At 36.1% G+C, this 8822-nt stretch overlaps 1 pseudogene; it reads left to right on the forward strand.

Moving 5' to 3' along the window:
* The first annotated feature begins 6959 nt into the window (after positions 1 to 6959).
* Positions 6960 to 7748, forward strand: LOC100775848 (adenosylhomocysteinase-like; annotated as a pseudogene).
* Positions 7749 to 8822: the final 1074 nt, after the last annotated feature.

Genomic DNA, 8822 nt, shown 5'->3' on the forward strand with positions numbered 1-8822 from the left:
TGGATTCAACATTAAGTCACAAAAATGGAGTTTCTACTCTATAAAATCACACAATAAAGAAAAATATGTACAATTCCTACAAAAAGAACCATAAATTAGAGGTACAGTGCTATTTCTTTGCCAATTTCCAATACCAAACTAACTTATGAATAACAACTAACATGGACCCCTCATAAAGTCTTCCTAGGGCAACCAAGCAGGGAGGATTTTCTTCAACGTACAACTCGTATTTGTCTGAGTCACCCGTGTCTTGATCGTTGCCTGAGGTATCAACACAACTCTTCTTTGTGCTAACACGAGCAGTTGAAGGACCAACCTCAGGCTCAAGAGGCAATGCGAGGCTCTGTGATTGCATCTGCGATTGAAACTAGGACTGCATCTGGCCGAAGGATAACATTAGTTGTTGAGTGACTTTTTCTGTGATCGACTCCTCTAGTTGGTCCCTAATTTGTTGCATCAGCTACTCCAGGTCTTCGGGAGCCATGGAGGAAGTGTGGGAGGTCCTTGGAGCCAGTCCAAAGTATTGCTTGATCATTACACCGGCTCTAGCAGCACGCACATGATCAGGGTGTTTTGGTTGCCCAATGATAGCAATCAGTACATCCTAGCGTCCATGGGCAGCAAAGGAACCCTATGAAGCCTGCTCCTCCAATGAATCTTGTAAGGAACACATTTATTGGTTTACTCAATCACATAATAAAGATAAATAATTACAATTAACAATTCAAAGTGACTTACAATCTTGTCAGCAATTTCCTTTGCTGCCTCAAATGTCATTTGGCTAGTTTTCTTTGTGCGGACCATCTTCCATTTTACGTGTCGTCTGATGGGAGATGGACGATTAATCACGGAGTCAGTGCTTCTGGATTGAGCAACTTCCTTCAGTTTTTTCTTTTTCTTCTCCTCCATTATCTTGTTTTCTAGATATTCATAACCCCCACGAGACAACATGTGAGGGGCAATGTTTTGTTTCTGGATGGCCTATGCCTTTTTTTGCACATCTTGCAAAAATTCAACATTATTGAAACTTATCATTACAATGTATAATAATAAGTGAATTTAAAGTTGAAAACAATGAAAATCACAAAGTTACCTCCCACGAAGGGTCTCTGCGGCTTTGACAAAATTGGGTCCATTTCTCCTTGCTAATGTTGTACTTTTCGCATACAGTGTCATCGACATTGTCCTTGTCGACTGCAAACTCTATCCCATAATCAATTTCTTATCTTCACACTCTTAATACTCTCTCACTTGTTAAAAAGTATTCAGGGTTTCGGGTATTGTTTATTTGGAGGAAAAAGGAAGTTGGTGTAGACTTCAATCAATTGCTTTTAAATCTAACACCAAGGAATTGCTATAATAAGGGTTCGTTAGTCTTCGACACATATACATGTATATATATAAGTATGGTACTAGTATATGTGTATATAAATACTGATACAAAAGTCAAAAGAGTAGTCTGTGATAGTATTAATATATATATATACATACTAGTCTGTACGTACATACCTAGAGTTGCTATAATCAAAGAGCTTCCACAGCAAGGCCAATTAGCAGTAGTAAATAATAACCTGAAAATAAAAAACATATGTCAATTAGCCACAATGTATTTAAAGCCTTTTATCAACTATGACAAGCAGGAAGAAGAATTATTTATATACTTCTTTAACACCAATAATATATGTATATTGATAAATTTAAAGTGCTTGTTGAATCTTTAGAATAAACACTTGTGAAAAATCTATTGCTATTATTATTCATATAATTGCAAGACTTTACCTTTTTCTTTTAGACTTTTGGTAAAAAAAAAATTGGTAAGCTGGAATTGTACCTTCCAGACCCGCCCCTAATACTTTTCTTGGTGACTAACACAATGTTCACGACTCAACTTGAGCCTTCAAGTCTAGTTGTCCATCACACCAAACAAATATAAAAGTTTTAAAAAGGACTGAAGTAGTAAATGATTCTCACACCCACGTACAAATATCAACAATACAGCTCCAATGTCACCATAAAAAAATTGCAAGAAAGGTCAATGTGATAGACTTGCAGCCCTGGTGAGTTGTAATAGTATCACAAAGACAAGCATAGATAGCAACCAAAACAAGAACACCTTCGAGTGTGAGGCTAGAAACAAAGCTGATGCAAGAAAATGTCACATGGAAGACACTAGGAATAAATTCTGAAGTTCAAGGCACTAATCTAAAGTCCTTAACAAACATACAAGACATATTACTTGGCAGCCAACTATCTAGCTGATAACAAACATGACAAAACTTCTAGTTTATCTATAAATCATGGATACCAGCAAACACATTAGGCTACCTTCCTGCACCAGCACAACATATTATTATGTTTATTCAAGCTCATGCAGCATAAATAAACATAATTGACCATGGCACAAGTCCACTAGCAAGAGTAATCAAGCATTGATCATACAAATCAAATTACAACAACAAAGTTCAAATCTAAATCAATGAACCATAAAATAAAGATATTCAATGCCATGCAGTGTTCTAATTTTCCTATCACCCTCACAAAATCTCTCATATTTGATGGCCATTTGATCCATATACCCAAAGAGAAGATTTTTACTTGGGCATGCAAGTTTACAAAATCTTAGTAGCTAATTCATACGTCCCCAGAGAAACATATTAATTGCAGTAACCTATAGAAAAAATGATGTTATTAGTTCTGTCACTTGAATCTGGGCATTCTCTAGTTCTCGATAACTATCATTGACACACTTTGACTATACCTTAACTTGTAATAAACGAAATTTAAGTCTAATCTTTGTTCGTACTTAACCATGGACATGTTCATGCTTGTGTCTTGCAAACAATAACAATGTCCTATGACCGATTTCATTTACTCATCTGGTTGTAAATTGGACATTTCCACAACATAATAATAGTACTTTCATGGAAATATCATAGTATGCTAGTCCATCAAGGATGTAGGAAATATGCCTCCTACTCAACCATCAAAAGTCAGCTAACTATTAATCCATCCATCCATAAAAGGCTAAATTTAACCATCAATAATACATTATAGCACAATGATAGATAGATATACATGAAAGCAACGAGCAGGAAATCACTGCAAGTAGTCACAACACCACAAGTAATAAGTTAACAAAAAGGCACAGGGTTTCTAAGACAATAGGTTACACTTTTCAGGGTTTTTAAGACAATAGGTTACACAGCTTCTACAAGATAATGTTGTCCCCTCACATCCAACTCATTTTGCCCATCTCTCATAAACCTCTCTGGCCTAAACTCAAAAGGGTTCTCCTAGTGATTGGGATCCCTACCAATAGCCCAAACATTCACAAATAGTCGTGTCTTTGCTGGAATATCATACCCATAAATCATCTTCATTCTGGTTATTAAACTACATATACTACACATTCATTCATGTGAAAAAGGTGCTTATACTACATTGATCCATCAAAGGTACTATAATGCAGAGAAACATCACACTCTAACATACATTTTATGATTAACCTGGGTTGGCTAAGGTTGATAGGTGGATATACGTATACAAACTAAGGTGTTTTTAATAAAATTACACCCAACTCACAGTGATATATTTATGGCATCATTAAAATAAGTCCAAAGACTGGGCACAAACACTATAGGTGCAGTTGAGTGTCAACGAGAACAATATGGGTCTCTACTCCCACACCAAGATGGATAAATAAGTTCAACGACAACAATGTGGGTCTCTACAACCATGTCCTTATAAAAGTAGAAGACAACAACAATGAATGAAGACATGAAGCTTACCTCGAGTGGCAGCGAGAGGCAATGCGGAGTGGCAGTGAGAAAGAAGATTCGCGACATAGTGGAGCCAACACAGAGATTCGATGAAGATGATGATGCAAAGGTGGCGTAGAGGCGACACAGAGCTGTGACACACACGACGAAATGCTACAGACCTATGTTAGTGAATTAGGGTGTGGAGCCAATCATATTTTAAAAAATTAAGTTCATTAGCATCGATTTTCTAAAATAATAAAAAAAACCGATGTTAAGGAAGTGATGTCAACGTTAACATCAGCTTTTTAAAAAAAATCGATGTTAACTTATCATTTACCAACATCGATTTTTGGACAAACCGATGTTAACGGACATTATGAAGTGATGTAAACATCGGTTTTTATAAAAACCGATGTTAACATATTGTGTTAACATCGGTTATTTGAAAAACCGATGTTAATACAATCACGTTATTTACCATTATGCCACCACATTTTTGTTAACAATGGTTTTTATCAAAAACCGATGATAAGTTAGCGATGTTAAATCTACATTTTGTAGTAGTGTAGGTAACAACATTGTGGCGGCAGGGACTACCAGCGACAATGCATCATCAAAAGAGGAAAACTCTAGATAAGACTTCACTGTTAACAAGCAAGTTGAAGACCCAACATGACCATAGATCGACCTCCACTCCCTATGTCTCACAGACTCGAGTATAGGACCTAATATCTCAATGTGTGTGCAAAAGTGTAGGTGCCATGTGTGCATAGAGCAATCTAAGAATTACCCCACCCTACTTGCCAAGAAAACAAATAACTCATAGGTAGATGCAACAAGTATGTCACATATCGTCTACCCCAGGATTCAATGGCACAAAAATATTCCTAACAACGAATGTAATAGATAGATCAATACACACCAAAAGACAATAACATAGCAAAGGTTATAAACAAATATGAACAAAACAAAAGATAAAAGAGAAAATGAAACATAAATAAAGAAGAAGTCATGATTAAATTGCACACTGATCGAATGACTTAACTCTCTAATAAGTCCCCAGTGGAGTCACCATCTGTCACAAGCTACCCTATGACAGGCGAGCGGGCAAAAAGCAAAAGGCGCGTCTTCCAAAAGAAAAATGCGTGGGAGTCACCGCCAATATTTATTTAAGGAAAACGTTAGAAAAAACCAAAAAGAGGTTTGCAAATTTTTAAAATAAGGGTTCGGGAGTTGTTTACGCATAGGGAAGGTATTAGCCAAAAAGGGGCGGCATTAATCAAGTGTGCACAATGTGACTTCAAAATTATTTATTTTTCCCTTTTTTATATTTCTGTTTTTTTGGGGTCGACAAGGGGGATGCCCTTGCTCCTATGTATCCTCAGGTGCAATGAGGAATTCAGACCTACATAGTTCTTTAAAGTGAGAAAGTTTATGTGTTGAGTTGGTTTTATGCTTTTGAAAGATTCATTTTAATTACAAACAAGAAGGTCGTTAAGAAGTTGGACCTTGAAACGATCTCAAGTGATATTTGATGGAGAGAAGTTTAGTTATGAGTTGGTTTTTATTTTGGTTTTGTTTATTAACTTTCAATCTTTTTAAAGACAATTTTACGACACTAGTGATTGATTAGGATTAAACTTTACAAATGAAAATGAGATCACCGATGATAAATGGAGAAGATGAATATGCACATAATAGAGGAGACCCCTAAGGGTACATAGATTACATTCAACTCTTGAAGAAAAGAAAAAAAACTAATCGATTGTTGCACGAGAGACACAGAACAAGAGAACGATGTAGGAAATGATCACGGTCACGATTCAGTAATGCCTCGGCTTTGCTTTTCTTCCTTCTTCCTCTTCTTTCTCTCTTTCTTTTTCTTTTTCCAACTTCTGAATCCTTAAACCCCTCCCCAACATGGCTATTTATAGGGAAAAATCCATTTTGGGGTAGGGGAAGCCCACCCAGGCGAGCTAGTTGCTTAGGCACGAAGCCATTTCATGGCCCAAGCGAGCTAGATGCTAGCCTGGGCTTGCTAGGGTCTAGAAAAATCCAAAAAAAACCATTTTGCCCCATTCCTTGGTATCCTTTTGTTTTCTTAATCAAAACACTGAGTGATTCCTTGCTTCGCACTGTAACTGGCTCCAAATATTGTAATTCGACTAGCAAGAATCAAAATATCATATCGAACGATATTTCTCTGACAAAATTAGGGTTTGACAGATAGGATTTTTACATTTTTACCATTTTATTATATATGATATTGACAATGATATATAATAAGTTTATGTAGTTTTAATTTATATTTTTGGATATTTCATAAATAAAAAGTTACAAGTGTTTAAAATTAATTTAATACAAATTATAAATACTAAAAAAAATTATCAAGAAAATCAAATTAAATTTTGAAAGAAAACATTACATAAATATGTCCATTTATGTAATTTGTATGGAAACATTACCTCAACATATAATTTTTCAATTGACTTTCCGTTTCTGACTATTTTTGTTAAACATAATTTATATTTTATAAGCTTTCAACTAGTTTAAAAGCTAGTTTTACTCAAGATAAAGATTCACATACACTTAAATTTGACATCCATGCATTTTATAAATATTCATATATTTCTACATAAATATATATTTTTTAATATTATGTAAAGATTTCAATTGGTTTTTCAACTCGAAGAAACTAGAATTAGTAAGGAAGCCCGGATGAAGCCAAATCTCCTTGGCATGAGGGCAACCTTGAAAGCAATGAAGAACATCCTTCGTATGATGAGAACAAGCCTAACATACTACTAAAAAAACAACATTTTACGACAGGGACTCTACAACGGTTGTTTGGGAACCACCTTAGAAAGTGGTGAGGTGGCATTTTTGTAATTATTTTAACAATAAGAGCATTTTACGACATTCATTCTAAGATGGTTAATAAAAACCGCCTTAGAATGTTATATATAATTAAATTTATGGCAGGTTTTATAAAAAACCATCTTAATTCATTTGGATTAATAAAACAAAATGCGTAACTCGGTGTCCCCTTTCGCGCTGAAACTCTAACCCTAGCTAGCCTCAATCAACACCGTTTCCTCTTCCACGACTCCAGAGTATTTCCTCACCACTCCACTCTCTTTCTTTCCTCGCCACTCCACTCTCTTTCTTTCTTTCTTTTTCTCTCTCAGTGGGTAAACCATGGCTTTTTTGGTGGAGAAAACCACACAAGTGGTCACGAGTACAAGGTCAATGACCTTTTGTAGGGCCACACCGATGCTCCTGCAGCATCTTCTCCACCCAAGACCACGCCGCTGCCACTATTGCACCGAGCGTGCCCTCGACTGGGTCCCCGGCGGAGGACCCAACCTCATCGTCGATCATGGTGATGACGCTACCCTCCTCATCCATGAAGGCGTCAAGGCCGAGGAACTTTATGAGAAGACCAAGGAACTCCTCGACCCCAACTCCACTGACAACGCCGAGTTCCAGATCGTGCTTACCATCATCAGAGATGGGTTGAAGACCAATCCCACCAGGTACCAAAGATGAAGAACGTCTTGTTGGGGTTTCTGAGGAAATCACCACTGGAGTTAAGAGGCTCTATCAAATGCAACCGAATGGCACTCTTCTCTTCCCTGCTATTAATGTGACTGACTTTGTCACCAACAACAAGGTAATGTCTCTTTTTCCCCCAGATATAGTGCCTTTTGTGTTAAAATGTAGGATTGTGTTCATATATGTTGTTTTTGGATGGGTTTTGTGGCATTAGTGAAATGGGGTTTTGAACCTTTCAATTGCTTGACTAATGTCCTCTAAGAAGTCTGGATCGGTATTGGGTGCTATTTTAGTGTGTTTGGATCTATGTGTTGAAAAAGCTTGACTAATTATCTTATCGTTAACCCACAGATGACTGATTATGATGAGTATGGCACACCTCTGGATCGAGAAACATTTATGAAAGAGCTTGAGACTTTTTACAGACAGTGATCCTTGGAATTTAAGCCTCCTAAGTTTTATGGAGAGCCACTCAATTGTCTTAAGTACGTATAATATCCCTTGTGATGCATTCATGGAATTTAAGCCTCCTAAGTTTTACACTGTAGTTGTGCTTTCAGTACTGCTGTTTGTTATGCTTTCCCTATGTTTGATGGCCTAGGTAGTGTTTATATACTCAAGAGCTACACAAACGATTGCAGACACTAGCTGTAGGCTATAGCACAAAGAGAATTGATGTCGTGGAAGTCAAGGATTTTGTGACTTTGTCCTCAGTCCTCTTGTCAACTTTACAAAGATCCTATCATTTAGTATTTTTCATTCATCTAATAAATCCTTTTTGAATTTGGAAAGATATGGTAGGGCTATGTTCAAATAGTTGTTGTTTGACTTGTGGAGACCTGGTAACTGCTTCAGCCTATGTGATTTCGTCTTGTACTTTCCTTATAGTAGGTTCATGAGCCATAACCCAAATTCTTTTTTTTTGTCCTATAACTTCATTTTGATTAACAGACAATTTATTTAAATTTTGGAATAGAATGTATCATTACATTTTTAGTTTATTTGACATTTGGGTTGCCTCTTGTTAGGCTCTAGATATCATGTTGAGAATGAAAGAGAATGAGAGATACGATGACTTGTGTCAGAATTACACAGCGGAGCATATATTTATATTAGGAGGCAAGGGGTCTTAAATACAATAATATTTACAAGAATATACAATCACTCTAGAAGACATAATTACATAACATTTATACTACCTGGAAAAAAAATATATAATATACCATATTTACAAGTATTACTATGATTACATAATTTCCATAATGTTTTGGGTCCTTTGCCAGTTATTGATTACCAATAAGTGATAAAGTTGATCTTATTGATTGATTATATGTAGGTAATTGGATCCAAGTTGTGGCGGCAAGTAAGAGAGTCTTTACATTTTAGCATTATTCCTTTTCAGTCTTATTGTTAAGAGAATAGCCAATGATTGGCTCAGAAATTAGTTATATAAATATCTGAATGATTGGCTCAGAAATTAGTCATATATGAGCCAAAATATTTAAG

This window comes from Glycine max, chromosome 20, assembly GCF_000004515.6.
Source record: "Glycine max cultivar Williams 82 chromosome 20, Glycine_max_v4.0, whole genome shotgun sequence".
In the NCBI taxonomy this organism is placed as follows: domain Eukaryota; kingdom Viridiplantae; phylum Streptophyta; class Magnoliopsida; order Fabales; family Fabaceae; genus Glycine; species Glycine max.